The sequence below is a fragment of the Corvus kubaryi genome, unplaced genomic scaffold (genome assembly GCF_017639235.1).
Source record: "Corvus kubaryi isolate FWS band 111438036 unplaced genomic scaffold, C.kubaryi_AGA036_p1.0 135, whole genome shotgun sequence".
Taxonomy (NCBI): domain Eukaryota; kingdom Metazoa; phylum Chordata; class Aves; order Passeriformes; family Corvidae; genus Corvus; species Corvus kubaryi.
Window position 1 is genome coordinate 2,236,070 of NW_024580669.1, and position 24,214 is coordinate 2,260,283.

Genomic DNA, 24,214 nt, shown 5'->3' on the forward strand with positions numbered 1-24,214 from the left:
AAATATTTTACTTGAATTAAACAAATAAATGAGAACGTTACATGAATTAGATATTCAAAGATAGATTTTTGCCAAATATTTTTGTGGATTAATTGCATATCTCCTGAAAATCATTTATTTAACCGTAACCTTATCAGAATGTTCTCAGGAGGGATTTTTTTTTTTTCCAAAAGAAGAAAAAAAAATCATTGTTTTCTTATCACTTCAGATGAAAAGAAAGGAAGTTGCAGATTTTTATTGCCACTGAATTGTTAACTGTTAAACCTGTATTGAAGCAGTGGATCGAATTTCCCCAGGATCACAGTGGAGCAGTTCCATTTACTTAAAAATCCCAAGCAGGCCCTGTTTGAGGAGAAGGAGTCTTAGATCTTGAGCTCACTGCTGTGTACCCACCTGTGGGACAGCAAAACTGCTCTTGAAAATCACCTGTTTTGGGAAACTGGCTTTTACCTTTGATGCGGTGCACAGGGATGGTTTGCACCCGGAATAATTGGAAAAAAAATATTTTAAACGTGATTTTTTTACATAGTGTCATAGAATCACAGAATTTGCAGAGTTGGTCATGCAAGCAGTATCTACTTTTATTGGCAGCTTTTAAAATGTCACCTAATATGATTGAAAGAATCTAAATTATATGTTGCAAAGGTGATGTTTTTCCATGCCTTTGGTTATTACCTTGAGCCAAAAAGCAGCACGTGGAGGCGGGTGGAACAGCACTTTGTCTCAGAAGCAAAGTATTGCTTATTGCAGTAGTTAATGAAAGTCTGGATTTTTTAAAATACCAGGCAAACTAACAAAAATTAACCAAAAAAAAAGCCTTCATCATAAATAGTAGCTTTTGAAACACAAGCCATAAATTGCATGTAAGGAAAACACTTTAACAGAGTCCAAACTTGGATGCACAGGTGTGTAGTGTGATGTCTTGTACCAACACAGTGCTTGATGTTTTAGGTCTGGGTAGTGTTTTGATAGTGTTGATTTGTACTGATATCTGAGGGATTCCCATGTGGAAGTTCACAGGCTGTTGTTTGTTTTGTAAATTTTCAAGGTTTTTTTATGGCCCGTGGCAGCTACGTTTAGCTTTAGTTTGCAGCTAAAGTTTACATAGGAAACAGTGAGCTCAAAATTGGACCTGGAAAAGAGGAGTGAGGAGTCTTCCTATTCCATCACTCCACTGGAATGGTAACACCAACATCTAAAACAAAATAGGTAATTGAGGCAAATAAAACTGCATGTTTTCCAGAAGCATGAGGTATGAATGGAAGCCACTTCTATGGGTGCATTTTCAGAGTAGAGTTGTGTGTGATGATCTCTGGTGTCCCATCCCCTCACTTCCTTCCCGCATCATAAAATCACAGGATGGTTTGGGTTGGAAGAGACCTTAAAAACCATCCAATTCCAACCCCCTGCCATGGGCAGGGAAAATTTCCACTAGACCAGGTTGCTTGAAGCCCTGTCCAGTCTGCCCTGGAACATTTCCAGGGATGGGGCATCCAGAACTGGATTTGTGTCTGCTGCCAAACTGGGCCACCTCCAGGCAGTGCTGCCATGCCCTGCTGGGACTTTGGGCATTCCCTGGTGCAGCAAACAGACACTGACAGGCAGTTTTCACTTCTCACCAAAGTTTGGGCTCCTGAATTTTACCTTTAAGAACCCAAGTGGCTACAGAAATTCCCTATATGACCTGTTATTACAGGCTCAGGTGAGACTGTATATGCAGTTTTATTGCCAAAACATGAGGTTGGCAGAAGTGAGTCATAACTGGGAAGATCTCAGCTTTGCTCTTTGATTTACTTTTATCCACCAAGTATAAAAATATTTCCAAAAATACAGGTAGGAATATGCCATTCTCCTGTTAGGGCAGAGCTCTCACTGGCTCTTAGGTGTGTTTACATAGCTCATAGGATGTATTTTTGAAGCTTTAGCATAAAAGGAGCTATGTATACATTTTATCTAATCTTCAGTGCAGTAGGCATGAGCAATTCCTGGAGCAGGGACCAGAATCTAGGGCTCTGCCCCTACTCCTGGGAGTCTCTTTCTCATGGAGTCATACTTGCCCTGCAGGGCTTTCTCTTTATGGCTTTGTGAGTTTTGAATTCCTCTGTGAGCTGGCCTGGCTCCAGTGGGAGGGCAGAAGGCAGCCTCAGCCCAAGCTCTGCTTGAAGCCTGCTGGTTCAGGGACTTTGCAGGAGGTGGGATCTGCAGGGGGCAAAATGCTCAGCCCTGGGAGAAGTGCCCAGCCTCCCAGGTGAGCTCTTGACCGCCGGGATACTGTTTAAAGGGGACAGTATTGTCCTCTGTGGACATGGCTTTGGGTTGCAGTGGTGGTTGGATGTTGTTCTGCTGTTGATGTGTCAGTGTGAGCAGAGGGTACCTGCGCTGCAGGTTTCACATGTGGTTTCAAGCTCATCTCCTTTCCATGGCCATCCCTGATGGCCACGTGGCCTCGGAGTGCACCAACCTGAAGAGCTCCATTTGCTGAGTTGATAAAGAGATTTTTCTTCTGCGTTTCTTTTCTCTGGGGAAGTTGGAGCTGCTCCGTGCCATGGCGTGGCTGCAGGGCTGCTGGTGCTGATGGGGAGGTGGGAGGAATTCATGGGCAGAAGCAAAGGAAGAGGTGACACTGTCCCTTACAGTGGCACCTGCATGAAGTTTATCAGAGTGTTCAGGAAACCTCACCTCTCTTGTCTGTTCATCACACTGGAGCTCGAGGTAGAGCTGATTTAACCTTGTTCTCCAAAACAAGCAATCTGTTGAACACTGTTTCCTGTGTTCCTTTGGCGTCTGGATTTTAGGTGTCTGCCTTTAGCTTAAGCATCTGTTCGGAGCAGAAGGACCTAAGAAAAGGGATAATAATACTGTATAGTGACAGAGAGGAGTCCATCCCTTGCTAAAATTTCTGGTTATTGATCATAGAATCAAAAGATGGTTTGGATTGAAAGGAACCTTAAAGATACCGAATTCCAGCACCCCTGCCATGGGCAGGGACACCTCCCCCTCTCCCAGGTTGCTCCAAGCCTTGTCCAGCCTGGCCTTGGACACTTCCAGGGATCCAGGAGCAGCCACAGCTTCTCTGGGCAACCTGTGCCAGGATCCTCACCCTCACAGGGAAGAATTTCTTCCCAGTATCCAATCTCAACCTTAAATCTTACTGTTATAAATAAATATCTAGAAATAAACTTTATAGATAGCCTTGATAGGCTCATGGCATTTATCAAACTGGCATTTTTTCAAACAGTGTCACAAATTGTTCTTCTGTTCACACTTTTCTCAAAACTTCCCATTGTCTGTTACTCCACAAATCACATCCTGTTGTAATCAGAGCTGGGGTAGAATTTCTACTGGCCAGGGTTAAAAAAAAAAAAAAAAAAAAAAAAAAGGCAAAATACCCGTGGGCTCATCTCTCTGCAGGAGGTTTTGGGGCAGTCAGCTTCCAGCAGGCACAGCACAGTTCTGCGTGTCGGGAGGGATTATCTTTCTACATGCCTCTGCTTTCTGCTCTTCTGCTTTGGAGTTTTTTCTCTTCTGCATTTTTCTCTCAATTCTCCTGATTGAATCTTAGTGCTGTTGCTATAATCCATTTTTCTCCTACTACCTTCTTTAAAACACCAGAGGTGAGCTCGTACCGTATGTCCTTCTGCGCTGTCTTCTTCCTGCATGTGTGCTTACCTAACAACTTGAAAATAGCAAACAAAGCACATGATCTGAGAAACAAGCTGGTATTTTACCCTAAGGGAAGATTTTCTCAGTGCACAAATCAAGAGTAAATAGTTAAAAATGCTGTTTAATATAGATCCAGCCACACTAAGGCTCGCTCGCACGTAGGAGCGGAGTTATTTGCATACATAAATGTTGACACAGTTGAACTCGGCATTATCAAATCCACTGTCAAAAGCTGACCCCAGGCGTTTTGCAAGGAAGATGATGATTTTCTCTTTAATGACATAAATTCTGTTGTGCCTGTTTAGGAGAGCTCCCCACAACCCTGTCATTACTGAGCCCCTGCCAGTCACATCCCTACTGGCACGGCTTTGATGGGGAGTAGCTACAACACCCAGCTACAAGGGCCTCCTTTTAACGGAGCACTGTGATTATCACACACCAATCAGATGATTGAATTGCTGCAGAAGTTGGCCAGCCCTGTGCTAAGAGCTTCTATGGAATTACAGAATCAGAGATGTTAGAGATGGAAGGTGCATTAGATCATCCAGGCCGTCGTCTTGCCAGTACATGTTTCCTGCTGCGTGGTTTTGGGTGGTTGTTTTGTTGGGTTTTGCTTTTTTTTTAATCTCCCTGCACTTTATGGATAGAGATACTCTAAGAACTTGGCCTTCCACTTTGATCCTCTGGAATCTTTCCCACGAAGTTTGATGGCAGGATTTTTCTTTGCCTAATATGTGCCCTAAATTTTTCCGTTTCTTATTTTGTAATATTTCGTATTATTTCAAGTCTACGTTCTCATCTTTCAGTAATTCTCTCTGGTGTTAACAGCCCATAAATATGAGTGGAATAGTATTATGTGCTCTTGAATATTAAATGTATCACTTACCTTAAGTGCTGCATGTTCAGTTTTTCAGGATTTGGGAAAATTCTACTGATTGAAGATAGGTTTTAAATTTAACTGCTAATAGTATAATTTATCAGACACATATTTTATTACAGTATAAGAGTGGTCTGTTCTGGAGTCATTTGAGAAATTGTTGAAAATTACCTGAAAAGGCCAATTTGAATTGGAAATGAAAATGTTTTTGTATGGAGGAGATAAAATTTAAGTGATTTTTAACTCCATTGTGGCATTTAATCTGGGAAAGCTATGTGTGCAGGCAAGTCTGCAGAGGGCATTGCAGGGAAACCAAAAAAATTAGTTTTCTGTTAGTGACAGAATTAGTGGAAGTTGCAGTGTAGTTACTGGAGTCTTCCCCAACCCCCCATCCCAGCTTTCCATTCAAGTTCTTCATAACTATTGTTTCTTTTTATAGTTGTACTTGTTTCTGTGGAATTTGGGGTTTGCTTACTTGCTGTTTCTTCCTCAGGGCTTGCTCTTCACTACCAGAAGCTTCGGGTGCCTGACGAGGGTTGTCTCAAAAGTTTTCCTTTGTTCTTGACCACTAAGAGCTAGATCAGTATCCCTTCCTTAAAGAAAAACATTCAGTGTCTATAAAAAGGACAGATGGACTTTTTTTTGCAGTCAACCCCATGAGAGAAAGACAGGGTGGTTGGTGTGAGCTGGCACACGGCCACGCTGGCTTCAGCCAGTCCCTTCAGAGCTGCCCTCTGGTCATGATCCAGCACCTTTACCCCAGTCCTCGACTCGTTCCTGAAGCATTACCTCTGTTTTTCTTTCCAGAGTATCCCAGAGGTTGAGAGGGTTGGCTTGGAAGCCTCCAGGAATGGGGTTTTTGCAGGGTGGGGGTGTGCTGGGTGCCTGCTGTGGAGGCACAGCGTGCATGGACATGGCAGAGGCAGGGCCAGCAGTGCCCAGTCCTTATCCCACCATCCATCCTCACTCTGTCCAAAGAAAGCGTTTGGCTCATCCAGAAAGGATGGCAGGAGAAGGTTAGCAGTGATGTGAGTGGAGGGATTGATTTATGGAGCTTCATGGACACGGGGAGCACGGAGCAGTAAGCCATCTTCCCTCAAACTCTGAGAAGCTGGATGCAGGGCGTGGGAATGTTGATGAGAGAGATGTGGACAGGTGGGTCTTGGGAGGCAAAGTTCCTCTCCCTGAGTGGATTGGAGGTGTTTGAGGTTGTGTGAGTGAACGGGGAGATGAATGAGGAATGTGTAAATGGGTGGGTTATGGAGTGAGTAAGGGAAAGTGTGAGTGGGCAGGGAACGAGACTGGCAAGTGAGAGAGGAGGTGGGAGGGGGGGTGAGTGCCTGGGGAGGGAGGTAGCAAAAAGTTGGAGTAGCGTTATGGGCTGGCTCTGTGAGGATACCTGAAATTTTGGGAACAACCATGCTCCTCGAGACAGACAGAGAAGATGGAGAGCTCCACAGACCCTCCTGCTGCTTCCCAGCTGGTTTGGGTGGCACTCTGTGATTTACTCTGCCTGAACCTCACTGTGTCTGGGCATGCAGTAAACAGTAATCCTCACCTTGGTCAGCTGGTTGCATGCTGCTGCTGTTCCTGCAGAAAGGTGTAGGACCATAATTACGCATTTGCAGGTTTTTTTGACTCTAACAAAGTCACAGACAGAGACTTTTAGTCTGTCTGGATCATTGTAGTTTGTAGTGGACATTCCCAGGAGCTGAAATGACCGGGGAGCTGCAGGGGGAAGGAGTTACCTGACTAATAAAAGGTGTGAAGATGAGGGATATGCTGGAATTACAAATCTGCAATGCCTCAGCATAAAGACACCTCCCTAACTTGAACTGCCTTTAATATTAATGAATGAGATGGGAAAGTAAAGTAACTTTAAATCATTATCAGACCCTGCCTGACAAGGTTTTTATATTAGGATCTTTTCCTATAAGTGCTGTAAGGTTGGATGTAGTTCACTGTGACTAATCTGTACCTGTTCTTAATTACTATGGCAGAGTTACTGTCCCAGCTGTGACCACTCTTTAGTCAGGTGCAGTCAGGCTGTTGTCCAAGGTAAGGTGTCTGCTGTCCTGTTAAGTTATATTAAATTGTACACAGTACATTCTCAATATTTAATGTATTAGAGCAAATCCTTTTTGAAGCCCAAATAGAGGTGAGTGATTGCAGGAAGTGACTGGTCTTAGCTGGCAGAAAGGTATTTACTAAGGAATAACTTCATATGCCGTGTTCTGAAAACATCAGTCCCCGCAGGTTTTCATCAGTAGCCAGATAAGATGCCTTACCACCCTCCCTAGAAAGAATTTCTCCCTAATACCAAATCTAACCCTGCCCTCTGCAGTGTGAAGCCATTCCCCCTTGTCCTGTCACCCCAGGCCCTTGTCCAAGGTCCCTCTCCAGTTCTCTTGGAGCCCCTTTAGGCCCTGGAAGGGGCTCTGTGGTCTCCCTGGAGCCTTCTCCAGGCTGATCAACCCCAACTCCCTTGGCCTTTCCTTGTATCAGATGTGCTCCAGACTTGGGAGCATTTTAGTGAAATCTTCCTCATCTTGAACAGGGTCACCTGTTGCGAAGTAAGTTTCCTATAAAGCTTGGAACTGCAGCCAAGACAGCTTGTACAGTAGTCAGTGTTTACTCAATTTTTTAATCCTAGACAAATCCAGAAACAATTTGCTGTACTTAAGCAGATGTTTCTTACCATTAAAAAAGCCCAAATCTCTTGCTGATGTTCAAGTGCTGTAGTAACTGCGCAGAATAAAATCCAGAGGAACGTGGGGGTATGTTTAATACAAGCCTGTTGGGTTGTAGATCTGTCAAAGCCCCAAATTTGCATTCCTTACATAAGCAGGGATCCTGGTGGTGTTTACACGTGCTTTAGGAACTGCAGGAATTGAACTGCTTTGTCAAAAAACACTGCTCCCAATTGCCACCTGTGGGTCTGCACAGACACAGTTAAAATATTTACAGTGGCAGGCCTAACTAGAAGTATGTTTATTGTTCTGCTTGATATGAAAACTTACCACAACAATCATAAGAGCAGCATGAGACTTCTGTGGAAGTGTGGACAGATTCTGAGTGTACACAGGAATGAGAACCTTGAAGTTTTTCTTCTGGTTAATTAGTAGTTTGTTTTTGTCATTGACAGCATTTGCACAGCATTTGCAATAAGCCTGCTTTGTCTTTGGCCATTTTTTTCCATATGGGTGTGTTCTTCCTTTTCATTATGTTGTTTTTCTTCCCTTTTTTTTTCTTCCCCCCTAACACAGCCACTCCTTTCATTTTAAGAATAAATGAGCTGCTTGCTGAGCAGAAAAAACAAAGTTTCATAAACACTGCAGTTCTCATCCGTGTAATCCTTTATTACCTGTAGGGGCAGGTGCAGGAAGCTACTACAGGAGTAGAGGTTACTGACTTTTCCAAGGCTTGGGTTACGAAAGGGATCAGTATGTTTCAGACAGTACAGAGAAAGTTGGGAACAGCACGATTGAAAGGTGCATTGATGAGAAATAAACCCCTTTGTCTTGGCTTGTTTCACTTCATTCTGCCCCAGAGAGTTCTGAGCCTTTCAGCTCCTGTTTGAAACACCACAATGACATGAAGTTACAGGATCACAGAATGGTTTGGGTTGGAAGGAACTTCAAAGATCCTCTTGTTCAACCCCTGCCATGGGCAGGGGACACCTTCCACTAGACCAGGGTGCTTCAAGCCCCATCCAGCCTGGCCTTGAACACTTCCAGGGATGGGACAGCTTCTCTGGGCAACTGTTCAAGTGCCTCTGCCTTACTGCCCTTAGAGTGAAGAATTTCTTCTGATATCCCATCTAACACTGTCCTCTGTCATTGGGAAGCCATTCCCTGTGTCCTGTCGCTCCATGTCCTTGTCCAAAGTCCCTCTCCAGCTCTCATAGAGCTCCTTTAGGTGGGAGAAAGCTGTTACAAGGTCTCCCTGAAGTCCCTACATATTACCTTAAATTTGTTTCCTGCTGTTGTAAAATAGATTTTATTACTGGAGATTCTATCTTCTAATGCTTTCATTACCCAGAGTTTTTCTGTTTGTTGCTCAAGAGAAAGTGAAGGGAACCACTCACTTGATCTCAGCAAACCAGAAAGCAGCAGTTCATGGCTGTAGTGGCTGCATAATGCTGAGATAGTGTCTGTAGGAAAACAACCAGACAGCTTCAAGAAGTAAGATTTTTTTTAAAATTTGTTTCTTTTTTTTTTTTTAACATGCTGAAACCATTTAAATTGCTGCAAAGGGGTAGGGCAATGAGGGTGGTAAAAAATACATCACCCATCCCTTGTGATTCTGTGGTTTTGTCTGAATATTTTTCTTTTAATTCCCTACGATCAACCACGCATTTCAGTTGTGATTGCTGCCCCAAGAACGTGGCTGAATGTAAGATGTCTCATTTGCCTAATATTAAAAATATGTGTGTGTAATAACATTTCTTCTAATGCTTCCCATCTGGAAGATAATGTCACACACCTTTGTATTAAAATTCATAGCACCCTTTTACATATTACAGTACTTTCTGATGGAGACTGTGCGTGGACTTGTTACTTTGCAATTCTGGGCTGAAAAATAGTTCAAAGCAGCTTGTTATTTATTTATTGCCAGAAATAAGTTTTCACTATTTGTCTGTCTTACTTAGTCTGGTAGAACCAGTACATTTGTGAGAGGCAATTTGTCTGCCTGAGAAGGTTATGGTTCATTTACCAGAAAAAATGCTGAGCAACTAACACAAAGTGAGATGTCTGAAGACCTTCCTTCCTCCAGTCCTTCAGGAGATGCCTGGAAGCTTTAAGGTTTTGGTCTAAAATATGTGTAGATCAAATCCTAGTGGTACAGCATGTGAATTCCTGTCAAAAATTGTCTCAAAATGGTAGAACTGTTAAAAGATAATCATTGCAGTGCCATGGATTAGCAAGGCTGCATTCTTTATTGAGTAAACTTAATAAAACAGTGTCAAAAGAAAAGGACAGGGATCTGTTGGGATTATAGTATGTAGGAAAGGAGCTTCTGAGCTGCTTGTGTACTTCAGATATATTTGGTGATATGGACTGGTTAATACAGCTCCATTTTAAGAGTATGACCATCCTTTTAAGATGTGATTTTCAACTTCCCAGGCAGGAGGAAGCACCTGTGTGCTTAATTCCAGCTTGTGGTGACATCTTCTGGATGCTGAGCACTGGGAAAATTTCACCTGTTATTCGAGCAGTTGACTGAAAGTTGAGTTTTTCCTTGGCAAGATCTATGGTCAGTGTTGGAGTAATAGGAGAAACCAGTCCAAATCTGCTGTCTCCCAGGCTTGTTGTCTGAACTGTTGGAAAATCTTTGCTTTTCAAAAGGCTTTAAAAACATAACAATGCAAATTTGAACACTCTCTGCAAATTTGACCTGTATTTATATCAGCGTCTTTGGAAGAAGCCCATCAAATGATTTCCATGCTGTTTTCAGTGTCTCTCCACTTTATTATTCTGAGAAAATTCGATGCATCTGCAGCCTGCACGATCTTGTTTTCTGATATGCAGATGCACAGCCTCGCCTATCTTGTGGAATCAGTGTAGCAACCGCTCTTACAAACGCTGTGACAATGTACAGCCTCCTATCTGAGAACCAGATCAGACTGAAATTGGGACTCGGTCCAAAAAGCAAAATACTGCAATCAATCTACTTATTGTGTCAGCATTCAGCTCCGTTTCTGTTCTGTGCACTGCAGGGAAAGGAAGTGGGAAATGCACGCTAGCATCCAGAAACGGATTCCTGAGTCACGGAGGATGGCGGGCGGGCAGGGGTGTCGGTAATAGGAGGTGCTTAAAGGTTCCCATTTTTGCAGACGCTGTGTGGGCTAAGAGATGTTGCAGGCGATGTTCTGAGCCCGGGTGGCACTCAAGAAGTCACTACATGACACTGTGGGTGCCACGTGACTTCCCTGTTTACACTCAGCCCCTGTCTATGAAGTGACAGAGTGACCGGATCGTGTCACAGCGTCCTTGGTCCTTGGCCTCTTGAGTCACAACCCATGGTACCAGCGGGGATTTGTGGAGTCAGGCCCTTGAAAAACCGTACTTCAAGTGCTGATGTGTTCAGACTGGGGTGACCTCTTGCCTAAGACTGTACATTTCCTTCCCTTCTGCCAGCCCCGCTGCTATTCTGGGCTGTGGGCTGGCACCGCTCCTCGTCCGGCGGGCATCGCTCCTGGGGGCAGGTGGGCTTCCTGCTGCTGGCTCACCCTCCATTCTGCCTGCTTCCCACTTAACCCTCTCATTCCTCAGTTCCTAGGCTTACCCTTCTGTCCTAATATTGGCTCAATCTTGGGAAAATTGTCCACCCACGCTCCTGGGAGAGGGGGACCCATGTGTGCGATGCCGCTCGGATCGCTTGGGAGCGCAGCGTGTTCTGCACAGCAGCAGGGTCATTTTGGGGTTGTAACACTAAATCTTCCAAAAGTAAGCACAGTTCTGGAAGTGTGATTTAAGCACTCAAGTTTCTGAGTGAAATTGCCAAGGTTTAATCTGCAGCCTAAAGCTCTGCTGATAAATCTGATCTGGCAGTTCTTCCTGCATATGGGGGGAGACACCGACAGCAAAACACCTTCCCTGATAAAGAGCAGTGGGAGCTTCAGTGTCCACAGCAAAAATAAAAACATTTTAAAGGGTTAATAAAGTTATTATTGCCCTGTAGATGTGCAGCAGAATACATGGATGGGGTTTGGCTCTCATACAATTATTTTTTTAATAGTAAATTGGGATGCAAAGGAACTTAATGCAGCTGGGAGCTCTGTGCTGAAGAAAATCATTAGATCCAACGCCAGGAACTTTTTATGACTGTGATTACAGCTTGTTGCTTGCACTTCCCATATAACTTTCAGGGTCATAAGCGCTTTTATTTATCCATTAAGCTTCTCTTTTTGGTAAATTAAAATTTTTGGATATGTTTTCCCGTGGCTATCTAGTAAGTACTGCATTTCTTTTAGGGAAGCAGGGGACAATACGTATTTTGAGCGTAAATACTACAGCACCCAAGAAAATAGGGTTTCTGTTCTTAATTGCCAGTTTCTTTCTGTCTTTTATTGTGTCTTGGTTAAAAAAAAATCAACAAGCCCATTGTGATGCTTTTGATTAGGCTTCAGCAGAGATAATAAAAGTGTAGTGTCCCTTTGTGAAAGGAGTTTTTAATTATTGTTAATTTACTTGCCAGCTTCATTTCTGAAGGGAAACGGAGGTGACCTCATCCTGAAAGTTGTCAGTCTCATGCTGGTGTCATTCACTGCCTGGAAAAGAGGTTGGGGTTTTGTTCCTTGTTGCTTCTTTAATTGAGGAGCTATCCACAGGCCTGATGGGCTCTGTGGCTTTAGGAATGCTGTCCAAACTCTGCTTCAGTAGCAGGCTTGTTTCTGAAATGTCAAACTCAGTTGTATCTTAGGGCATCAGCAGTCTCAGACTTGTGATGTGCCCATTCTAGTAAGGTCTCTAACAGCAGCCAGTACCAAAGACATCAGGGAGAGGTGATGGAGTCCTTATAGAGGGCAATTACTAAAGATTCAATGGGTTATTTCTGCTGTTTCATACTAGTCTAATAATCTTGGGTGTTTCCATTATCTGTCCAGAAACTTGATTTCTTAACCCTTCTCTGTTCTTGGCATATTTTTGTGAGGTCCCCACTTCACCTGTGCTTTGCATTTAAACAGATGCCAAGAGAGATTTCCTCACCCTTTGGACTGCAGAATGTGCAGGGCAGTGAGGGCTGTGTGTCTGGGGAGTTTCCAGTGTATCAGGACAAGTCAGCATTCAGTTGTGGCCATGATGTAAATGCCAAAATATTTACAATCATTTTAGTTCATTGAGCGTCTCCATATGTCAGGAGAAGGATGAAGAGGATACGTTTTTTATCTCCCTTCACTGCTCTGTATTTCTGAAGCGGTTACCTCATTTCATCTTAAATGAACCTTCTCTGAAACACCCTGAACTTTTCAATTCCGTTTCAGTTCACCCAGTGCCATCTGCCAGAGTGTCTGCGATGTATTTCAGTCCTGACGAAATCCCCCTTCCTCAGCGGTACCTCCGCACGCTGTCGTAAGGATGATGTGACAAGCAAAGCTGGCAAGTTGTTCCCACCTCTGTTCCCAACTATAGAGCAGTGTAAAGAGGCAAATTCTGACAGCCTGTGTCCTTAGAGGTGTTTGAATACCTAACTCATAGTGAAATCATCAGCAGTGAGGCTCTTGAGCATCCCTGAGACTCTGGGCTGGGGTCTCTGCTCACCTTTTGCTCAAGTAGTCTTTCCCTGACTTCCATCACTTCTTTGCCTGACTCGGGTGTGTATTTAAAGCTGCTGATTATTCTTTAGCATCAAAACATTGACTTGTAGATACAGACAGCACAGTTCCCTGTAAAAGGGAATAAGCCTTCAGCTTATCCTAGAGAAATCTGCAAGGTCGGTGAGCTTGGTGTGTGTAATGGGTCTCCTCGCAGCTGCCAGAATGTTTTAGGGACTGTGGTCTGGAGCTCCCAGTTTATCTCATTCCTTTACTTTCTGCTGCTCATTAAAAGATTAAAAAAGAATTAAAATCCCAGTGGTGTGAGATGTTCGGGCTGTCTGAAATGGTTTTCATTCTGCATCTCCCAGATTTTGTTCAGGCAGAAGGAGCAGAAGTTTTCCTGAAGCATTTTTTCAGTAAAAACACTGAACAATGGATTCAGGTCACCCTAGACTGACTCTACTCAGTCCTTCCTTTGCTGTCTTAAGGTGAGGATTGCAAGAGCGCCTCAAAGGATTGTTGTGAAAACGATGGTAGTTAGCACTTCTGCAAGCTGTCAAAATACATACTGAATGCAAATATTTTTAAGCCTTTTTACTTCCCAGGGTTGTTTGGTATCTTGTTCTGGTATCTTGTTCTTCATCCTGAACAGCAACACGCAAGACTGAGATCTTGTCTCATTCTCACAAACCAGTGCAGAAATTGTGGCCTTTCAAAGTGCTCCTTGAATCACTGCTCTCTATGTTGTTGTCGCGTTCCACTGTGAGAAACTGCCGAGAGTCCTTTCAAAAATGGGTGGTCGGGAACAAAACGAAGCCAAACGAGGCAAACATTGTATCAGAGAACCGTTTATTGACAACAAAAAGGAGACGGAAAAGGAGTTGCCCGAGCGAAAGACGGCTAGAGGAGACAGAAAAGAAGAAAGGAGAATGGAAGAGGAATGGGGGAGAAGAGAGAGAGGGGACAGAGAGAGAAAGAGGGCGTTGCCAGCAGCGAGGCAGGGCAGTGCTGTCGGTGTCCGGGGCTGTGCTCGCTGCCTGCCCGCGGCCGGGCCGGCTCCGACCGAGCCCGCGCAGCTCCCGGCGGGCGCGGCTGCCGCGGCGACGGCCCCGGGCACGCGGTGAGAGGGGGCTGGGACGGGCGGAGCAGGAGCCGGGACAGGGTCACGGCGAGGGGCTGGACCGGGGCACGGCGGGCAGTGACGGCTGGGTAGGGGCGGCAGGGAAGGAAGCAGGCAGTCCGGGCAAGGACACGGGGTGAAGTGGCAAGGCGGCGGTCAGGGGCACAGGAAGGCAGGAGCGAGGGCGGGAGAGCCAGAGGGCGGGCCGGGGCCGGGGCCCCCCCAGCGAGCAGCTACGCAGTCAGTTTTCCAAAGTCTGCTCGCTAACAGGGAACCATCGGTCCAGTCCAACCTTTCTTTGCCGTCCATTGGTGGAGACCTTTTCACGACCTGATGGGAGAAGCTCCCCCACAGCGTCTCCTGCTGCCGGCCTCGTGTGGGGTGTTGCCAGGCGAAGTCCTCCCCGAGACTAGGCTGCTTCTGGCTGCCTCCTGCATGTGTGCCCCCCTCCTCTACATGCCTTCGACAACCCTTGTTGAGGCACAGCAAAACTGAATTGGCTCCTCACAGTCGTATAGTTGTGACTCCCAGGTTTCAAAATGGGATAAAGGACCTGTTCCCAGCAGGAGCAAACACAACACAGCTCTTCTCCCATGCCAGACAAGCTTTTCATGGTGTGTTTTGGAAGTACATGTTTCACATGGACACAACTAGCTCTTGACTTAAAAAATAAAATTGCTTGAAACTACTCTAGGACACAAATACATGACTGTAAGAATACCAGAGGATTGAGCAACGGGCAAAGGACATGTTGTTTCCTTTAAGAATTCTGACTAGAAATGACGTCACTTAGATAGTTTGGATGTTTGTGAGCACTACAGGACTTGGAAAGGGAAAGCAAATCGGAAAAACACTGGGAAGCTGAACAATTTGTTTTGTTTTATGACTCCCTGGTAGTTTAATGAGGGAGCTATTACTCATGCGCTGTCACTGCACATCTAGAAAATTCCTCTGGGTTTAAAAACTGGCAGGGAAAAGTAGTTTCCTAAAAAACACTGAATTAATGAGATAAAACCCATTGCTCAGGAGTCCCTAACAGGAAGGGTCGGAGGCGGAGCTGTGCAGGGCTCACGGTGTGGTGGAAATCTCCACGGGGGATTTCAGAGAGCAGATAGAGCTGGCAGGGATTCAGGGAAATGATGCAGCAGATATGCTCAGTATCTGTCTTTTAGAATACAGAACTATGGATTTGGGCAGAAAAAAAAAATTACAAGTTTGATTGGGGCATTGTAGCCAATCCTCCATTCCTTTGCATCTGAAAATATCTGGGACTGGAGTGTTTAAAGAATGAGGTTTGTACCCATGGGCAGTAATACAAGACAATATATTAATAATATTGACACATGAAGTGAAGGATGTTGTATTTAAGAAGAAGAAGAAAAAGAAGTATTTGTCGCATGGGCTTAATTATACAGCTTTAAATGAATTTTCAGTTTCATGGTCTGTATTCCTATGGTTTGTCAGACTTCTGACTTCTTGCTTTGGGTCTGCATTATTTTATAGATCTGTACAGTGTTTTACAGATGTGTGCAGTGCAGTTTGCATGTTTACTTCAATTATTTTAACTAGTTTTAGCCTATCTTGTCACATCCACACAGGATACACATCATCCTCACCTTAACTGGAAACCTGATTTACCTTTCATGGCCCTGAGGGCAGGATGAGGGTTGTTAGAGTTCAGTCTTGTAGAGAGCACAGTAAGCAGAATGCTGCTCCAGTCTGGAAATGCAAGGGAATATTCCTCACCAACCCCCTGACACAGTTACTCCCTCATAGCAGAAGTTACTGTAATTTCTTTTGCCAAAAAAATGCTGATAAAGCAGAGGCTGTTAGGAGGGAAATCCGTAAGGAGTCTGGAAAGTGTGATGTAAGGATTAGTAATAGAATTAGCAAGCTGCTGTAGCAGTTCTGCTACAGTTTGTCTTAAATTACAGTACCTCAAACATAATCATAGTCATTCCTTGTCTCACTGCAGTGCTGTGCTGTACTCTGAATCAGTTTTGTTTTCTCTCTGTTGCTATCATTTTAAGCACTTTGAAAATCCTTTTAATTATTCATTTTTCATCAAGAATATTACCAGTTTTCCATGCAAATACAGAAAGAGTTCAGGAAAGGTTGTGTATTTTAAGCTTCAGCTCAAAATGATGCTTAGGTGTGTCCCCTTGTACATTCAACATACACCCTCTTTAGAAATATCCAGTACTGAGCTAGTTTTAAATCACTTTAAAGCACATAGATGCCCAGTTTGTGTATCCATGCTGGATTTTTGCCCTTGGGTGTGGAACTCAACTGCCTGGGCCAGAATTAGGAAATGTTTCCTACATGTGATGTGAAAAACTCCTGGATCACAGGGCAGAGCTGAGCTTCCACCAGAATGGGACAGAATGAGACTGAAAAGGCTAAGGGGGACCCTTGAGGTGTTGAGAAGGTGACAAGGGTATGGATGTCATGAAATTTTGGTATCAGAATAACCAGTGTAGAGGGAAACACTCCAGAGGGACCTTGTTTTGTGATGCATTCGACCAGGATTTGGGCATCAGTTGCTCTAAGGGTGTGTTTGCCTGGCAGGGAAGTTCAGGTTGGCTCTGAAACAGCCTGTGGGGTACCAGGAGCCACACAGATGATGCAGAGATGTGTTCAGCCTCACATGTGGGAGCTGTACTGCTCCAGTTTCCCAGGGTAGTGTGAAGCTTAAGGCTGAACAGGCACAGAAAGGGTCTCTCCTGCTTTTTGAGCGGTGCTTCAGTATCCGGTGGAAGGTAGTGACCACCACGGCTCCTGTGCAGCCTTGTTCTGGAAAGGGTTCTGGTGGTGGCATGGAGTTTGCTGGATTTCAGGCTCTTCCAGGGGCCTTAGTGGTGTTTAGGCTTCCTTTTTGATTGCAGAAAAGTCTAGGTGAGAAGCAGGTTCCCTCACTCCACCTTTGACTGTGATACAGCACATGCTGATGTCCCAGCAGCTACTGAATAGAAAGTTCTATCACTCTGGAGTCTAAGCACCTAAATGCTGCCAAAATCCAGGCAGAACCAAAACAGGCCACGTGGCTGATGCCTGCAGACTCCCAGTCTCGTGGCAGGGGACACTGTAGACTGCCATGTCTCCCTGCCTGGTGCTGCATCACCCATGAAACAGGACTGGCCTTCCAGGAGCTCCAGCCATGTGTGTGTTGCTCCAACACAAGAAAAATTTTATGGCTTGTTCCTGACGGAAGCCTAACTTAATTTTCCTGTTAATGAAGCTGTAATTGCAGTCCATTACCGTTATCATGGTTCAGCTGATTTCCCTCCCTGGCTGAGGGTGCGTCCGCCGCTATTTTTCATCTGTGCTGGAAGGGTTGGTGAGTGTGAGAGGCAGCTCTGACCTAGCTGGGGTTGCTCCCACTTCGGCACTGCTGCAGAAACCTCCATCCCGCACCCATCCCGAGCTCTCCTCCCAGCTCCTGCTTTACACGTGGACTTTGGAGTACAGATATGTTAAGGGACTGTCAGGTTTTATATTTAAAGGCTTTCCTCTTCTATTTTTTTCTTAAGCTTTACTCTGTCAAGGCCTGTGCAGCTGGCATTACACAGCACATACTTTATTATCCCAGTCATCACTTCAACCGTTTAATCCTTTTAACCTTCACAGTGGCTACAGGAATTATGGGGAGTGAATTTCCTCTTGAGTGAGTATCTTGAGTGAATTTCCTTGGCCACTGTTAAAACCACAAAGAAATCCAGAGCAGTTCCATTAAAAAAGGCATCTCTTGATGAAACTGTTTGCAAAGGACTGAAAGGGGTGAGAGAAATGAGAAGTCAGTCCAGCTGCAGGGAAATGGCTGTGGGGACACCACCATGGGCTGGCAGCTGCCACATTCCTGCACCCAACATCCCAGACCTGTTCCAACCACAAAACAGTTAATTCAAAACAGTCAGCCCTGCTGGGCAGGGAAGGGACCTTGCTGCCAGCTGCTATTTATGTTGGACATTATCTCCATAGGTTTTGCATCTGTCTTTGCTGCAGTTTTATTTTCTGCTTTCAGAATTCCCTTTTTCTCATTGTGTCTAGTAAATTAAATTGAATTTCCAAAATAGTGCAAAGTGACATTAGGATGTGCCTGTTAACAGAGGAGAATGAATTAATTACACGCTGTGAACTAACTGAACTCATTTAGTAATTGATGAATTAACTTAATATGTCTGTTACAAACAGGAGAACTTGAATGCTGGCAGAATAAACAGTGAAAGCTCTCACTGACTGAATCACTAGGGTTTTTTTAGGTTTATTTTTCCTTAGTTTAGTAATGGCCACATCTTTAGAAGTAGGAAGTTGCGCCAGTCATTTGCAATTTAGGGTTCACCTCTGTAATTCCATCTTACACCACTTCCAGACTGACATCTGCCTCTTGAATTTGTTGGAAGCTTTGAAGCGTCTAGTTGCTTTTTTTAAACCAAATATTAACACTTGTTCTACATCCTTCCTTTTTTACACTGGTCAAACTTTAAACAGCATCAATTATGTTTCCACTTGAGATTCCATCCTGACTGGATGTCCATGATTCTGGGGGATTTTGTGGTTTTTCTTAATCATATTTTTAATGTACGCAGGGATGTTCTCTGCACATTCTGCATCTTCTCTCTTCCCAGATTTCCATTGCAATAATGGATTTGATTACTCAGTCTCTCTCTCTCTTTCTCTGTAGTCAAGTTCCAGACCTGCACCTGTGTGCATCATTTTGTTTTCCTTCCAGGATGTTTGTGTGGCTTGTACACGTGGATTGATAGCAATCTGCTGCAGCTCAGTTCTGTGTCAACAGAAAGGAGCTTTCTCGCATGCCAACCCTCTCTAAATGCCACAAAAACACCTTTGTATTTAAGCCTCTGTTTTAAAACTATATCTTCCTATGATTCCTGCTCTATCTAGAGTAGAAAGGGTGTTAATCAGCCTTTATATCAGATTTTATTGCCTTATTATTCCTTATACTTTCTCTTCTTTTTTGTGTCTCTTCTCTCTTTCTTGCCTCAGGCAGTAAACTAGAAACCAAGCTCATTTTATTCTGTTTTATATGAAGCTTCTAGATCAGTGTGTCTTGATCCATGAGAGGGACTCTGCCCTGCTGCAGTAGTTGCCTGCCTTGGAAATTACTGGGAAGCTAAATACCTACTGCACAAACAGAGTTTCTCAGGTCCCAAAGAAAATCAGAATTTCATCCATCCTTTAACACTCCCAATTACGAGATGCTGACTTTGTTTGTAGCTTCAAAAGGTGGAGCAGTTGTGGGGAGGAGACTAAAAGGATCATGAGTAGTTTGGGTTTATGTACATTGTGTTTTCTGATGGACAGGGACATATTTTTCCAATGCAACTGAAGTTGTTTAATAGCTGTTGCAGATCAAAGCAAAAATTAGTCTGTAAAACAAATTTTTTTTCAGACTCCAGCATCCCCTTTTGCCATCCCTTCCTGGCTGTGTTCAATACACGAAGCATTATGTTGTCCTCTAATTAGCTCTGTAATTTCCATGGCGTGTGCCAGCATCAGTGTTTGTTACTGAAGCACAGTGTCTGCTTTTATCCTCATGATGTGACTGTCCTGTCACAGAAGTCACATGCACAAACTGAGTAGTAAAAAGGGTTCAGGAGTAAGGATCAGTAAATAGTCCAAGCCATGCATGGTTGTGCAGATGTAATTGATTCCAGCACTGCCAGATGCTCACCAGTTGATCCAGATGATCCTTGCTCAGCATACAGTGAAGATCTCTCTCATCTCCTGGCTCTTCCAGTCCCTAGCACAGCTAAAAGGGCATTAATTAATCCCCAAAATCTTTATTTTTACCATAACCATGTGACTTCTCTGCATTTCATGAGAAGCTGAAGGGGAAATGCAAACATGCATTTAAATAAACCATTTTGTAAATTCCAGGTGCTGATCTCATGAGGGTATCTTGCATATGCCAGAGGAAGAACACGTTGTGTGAGGGAAAAACCTGCTTACAAATCTGTGCAAATTGAAAGGTAAATAATTTCTGTTTCCAGTACATTGATGGAATGAGATCTCTGCACTGGTTATTTTTCCTGCTGTGAAGTATGTAGTATATAAATGTATCTGGCATACATATTTGTCACTGTGCAGCAGCAGAATGTAGGAAGTGAATATCTTTAAAAAATACTGATTTCTGCTTCAGAGAACCATAGAATCACAGAATGGTTTGGGCTGGAAGGGACCTTCAAGACCATCTTGCTCCAACCCTCTGCCGTGTGATGGGACACCTTCCACGATCCCAGGTTGCTCGATGCCCCATCCAGCTTCTTTGCTTCTTCAGCATAACAAGGAAAGGTTCTAAAGTGTTTTGTTTCACTCTGAAAATATTTCTGGCTTGGGTTTCGGGTTTTTTTTGCAGTGTCATACGGGATGGGAGGAGTACGGACTATCTGTCTTTGACTGAAAGGTCCTCTGCAGTGTGTTTGTGAGGCGTGGGAATTGAGCTGGGGTTAAAACTTGAAGTGGTCTGATTGAACTTCCTATCTTTCTTAATTGTTATCGTCTTTCTGTGTGATAATTTTAATTTCACTTCCTCTTGGGTAATTGTGAAGAAGTCCGTGTTATATCAGGCAAAGAAAACACAGACTAATAAATGGTTTTGTGCATTTATCGTTATTTTTTAAAGATACTTACAAGCAGTTCTTTTCAGGCTACTTTTCATGCTTTGACAGACGAAGTGCCATGATGATGTGTGGAGCAGCACAAATTAATCCAGTGTGGAGATAAGCAGAGCAGCAGTGGCATGAGCCGGTGCCTGGTTTTGAGAGCTCACTTTGTAGGGACAGAAGTGGCTGTGATCCAGCTCATGGCACGAGGATACAAACAGCAGGTGTAGCTTTGGAGTGCTTGATGACGGGGGCATTTCTGCTCAGGGGTGGGATTAGAGCTGCTATTGAAACTTGTATAACAGCCATGGTGCCAGGGTGGTTGCTAAAAATGATGCTCATCTCTCTTATGTCCCAAAAGCTGTAAGTCAGAAGAACTATTTTAAGCTGAGGAAATATTTTGGGTTTTATTCTTAATGGTCATTGGTTTTTTTCCCAGACCCCAATGAGATGATTTTAAATGTGTAAGGCAGCAGTGGGAATGAAAATAAGTGTTTTTGTAATGTAAGACATGGACAATCAACAGTGAGTTTTGTTGTGGGTGGCTGCTTCATTATCACACCCTCATTAATGTACCTCAGCAATCAACAGGAATCACATTTTTTTATTACAGCTGTTCTGTCCAGTTCCTAAAAGAAAACATCAGCTGCTTTTTTCCAGCAAATGGTGGTGCATTTGGGAAAAAAACCCCACTATTTTCCTGCCTCTGCTGCCCCAAAGGTTGGTGTTTTGCAGAAGGAGCAGTCAGCTGCTATGGTGATGGGCGCAGGGTGGAAATGTGGACAGAAATAGAGGGAGGCTGAAGCCAGACTGTTCTTGCTTCCTTATGGTCTCAGTAGCCCTCTCCGAATTGGATAGTAACTGATTCCAAGGATTTCGCAGGTTATTTGTGGTTTTCTGCCTCAGATTCTCACAATTAGCACAAAATAATACTCGGGCAAAAAGGAGAGTGAGATTCTCAAATGGATAATGTTTGTACAGGATGCATGTAATTCCCTGCAGAGCAGCTTGTGCCCGTTGTGCTGGGATTTGGATGCACAGAAATCTCCCTCCTCCCATCCAGACTGAAGTCAGTTTTTGGTAATGCATAATTCATATCCTGAAGCCTTTGTCACAAAAACATCTTACTGCCTTTCCCCCAGCTTGATAAGCCTGCTTTTGTATTTTTAGGATTTCCTTCCCTGCTAATCCCCAAAATCAGCCTGAAGAGATTTCAAAACAGAGTTCAGAGTAAATCTGAGACAACTTCTACGTCAAGGATGTTGTTCTGTGCAGCAGGTGATTCTCTGGCACCTGCTATTTATGGATTCTGCCTCCACAAAGAATTATTTCCCTGTGGCACCATTGCCACAGTCAGTGCAGAAGTGGACTGCAGCTTGAGGCATTTTACCAGGTTTGGAGATACCTTAGGATACATCTCATAAGGAGTGCTTACACGTACACTTTGTTATGAAACAAAGACAGCAGGGGTTTTTTGGTGAATTTGAGAGCTCTAATCCAAAATTACTCTTTCCATAGGGACCATGATGCCTGGACTTCATGATGGACTTAGACACTAAAGTGGCACACCTCGATTGCCTGTTCTGACTGTAAATGCCGTCACACAAGTACAGATTGTGAGGAGTCATAACATGGTTAAAAGTGTAAAACCTGGAGAAAGAGCAAATTTAGTCTCAAGTTGTGTTTTAATTCATCTCTTTGCAGAACAACACAGAGGGGACTAATTCAAACAGCTTCTGGTGTTTTTTTTTCTTCCAGATTCTGAGGACAAACCTGTCAGTAATGAATTGTTCCACGGATAAAGCTGTAAATGGTGGAGACTGTTTTTTCTCAGGTACAGCAGATCTGTGTCCTTCCTTAGTATCAGTTGTTGTAAATACCTTGTAGCCATCAGACCTTTCCTGCTCAAAGCTTTGAGGACCTCTGAAATTAAAAAGATAAATGCATGCTGTGCCTGCATAATGGGTAAATTGGATGTTTCACTAGTGGGAAATAATTGTCTTTATTTGAAGGCTGGTTTGCGTGTTCCAGAGGAATGTTCCCCAGATCTCTTTACTTCATAGCACTTCTCAGTGCAGCTAAACAAAGCACAGGAAGGGATGTGAAATACTGTCATCAGTGTAGGAATCTTTTCAGTAATGGTTTGTCGTTATTTTCCTCCCAAACGACTCAAATACTTTTTTTTTCTTAGTGTTTATATCAAGCCACCACAGACCTTCTGATGATACTAAATTCCAGCTGTGGAGGCTTTGATTGTTCCTTGCTCATTTTAAGATGACAGAATTGTTCAATGAGAGAAATTCAAATGGAAAAATCCAGCCAAAGAGGCCTGTGGGAAAAGTTGAACCTTGTGTAAAAATCCAGTAAAACTTGAGTAAGAACCTCAGAGTTCAGTGTATTGATTTTCTTGTGAAAGTTGAAGAACTGTGTTTCCTTGTAAGCTGAAACTCATCTCAACTCCTCGTGACCAGCTGAGCAAGAGAGATGGGATTTGATGCTATCCAAGGTGTAATTCCACAGTTCATGTCTTTTGCTAGTGCCAGCTTAATCAGTTTCTGCCCACTCCCAGCCATTCATTTCCAGCTCAGCAGCAATGCAGTGCCACCTCTCCCCTGACTGTGTGGAAAACCAGATGACTGAAAATAACTCAGTTAAGAAAAGAAACGCTTCATTTTTTTCTTTGAATTAGAATCATTTGAATGAATTTCATGGCCCACAGGCAGTTGTATTGGTACTGCTGAAGGTGACAAGAAGTGCAGCATCAGAGGCAGCAGTGAGCACTGGAGGGTGTCCCAGTGCTGTGTGATCTTGCTGTCAACAAAAATCTGCTCTGGGACTGTATCCTGAGTGAAGGGCTTTCACTAGCCACAGGATTATTTATTGAACTGCTGCTTTTCATTTATTTTATTAAGAAAGATTAACATCTTCTTGTTAGGGCAGGTTTATTTTCTTTACTTGAGGAGATAAACCATCTCTGTGAGAAGTCAGTCAGCTTTGTGGACAGCCATGAATGTCAATAAAACCTTGGCAAACACAGTAGGTATTTATTCAGCCTTGCAAATTAAAAACATTTTTCCTGCTTGTTTAGTGAAGGGAACAAAAAAAGACAAATTACAGAGCGGATGAACTCTCTTGATAGTTGGAATTCATTAAGCTGGTGGTGAAAACGCTGGGGGATTGATGGTGCAGAAAAAGAAAAGATGAAGCAGCTTTTCCCCAATAGCTGTGGTTTAAGTTCAAGTTGAAAATGACCGAAAAAAAAGAAATCCCTTAAAGACATCTGTAACTGACTTCACAATCCCAGTTTCTATCTGGGTAGACAGTTCTTTCTCACTGCAGTTAGTATTAGTTGGTTTTTCAGTTGACACATAATTTCTCAGTGGCTCCCCCATCTCGGCCATGCCATGGGATGTCTGCAGCAGCTCATAAATGAGATCCATGGCCAGGCGTTAAGTAGGAAGTTCACACAGTCCCTTCCCATGGTACAGACAGAGCCTTTCTGCAGACTTGTCACTCTGTCATCTCGGCTCCACATTTTATTAAAAAAGGGATTAAAAAAGTTACAGTAAGTTGAGCAGTTTGTCAGATGTGATGTTCTCACAGGCCATTGTCTGCAGATTGCAGGCTGGCTCTGTCTTTCAGATGGATCGTAAAGCTGTCCTAAGTACAGC

General features: G+C 43.7%; 1 long non-coding RNA gene across 1 annotated transcript; it reads left to right on the top strand.

Annotated features, from left to right (window-relative positions):
* The first annotated feature begins 15,948 nt into the window (after positions 1–15,948).
* LOC121676236 lies at positions 15,949–22,931 on the top strand. The gene is made up of 2 exons (XR_006020399.1): positions 15,949–19,910; positions 20,081–22,931. It is a non-coding gene; the product is annotated as an uncharacterized LOC121676236 (long non-coding RNA).
* Positions 22,932–24,214: the final 1,283 nt, after the last annotated feature.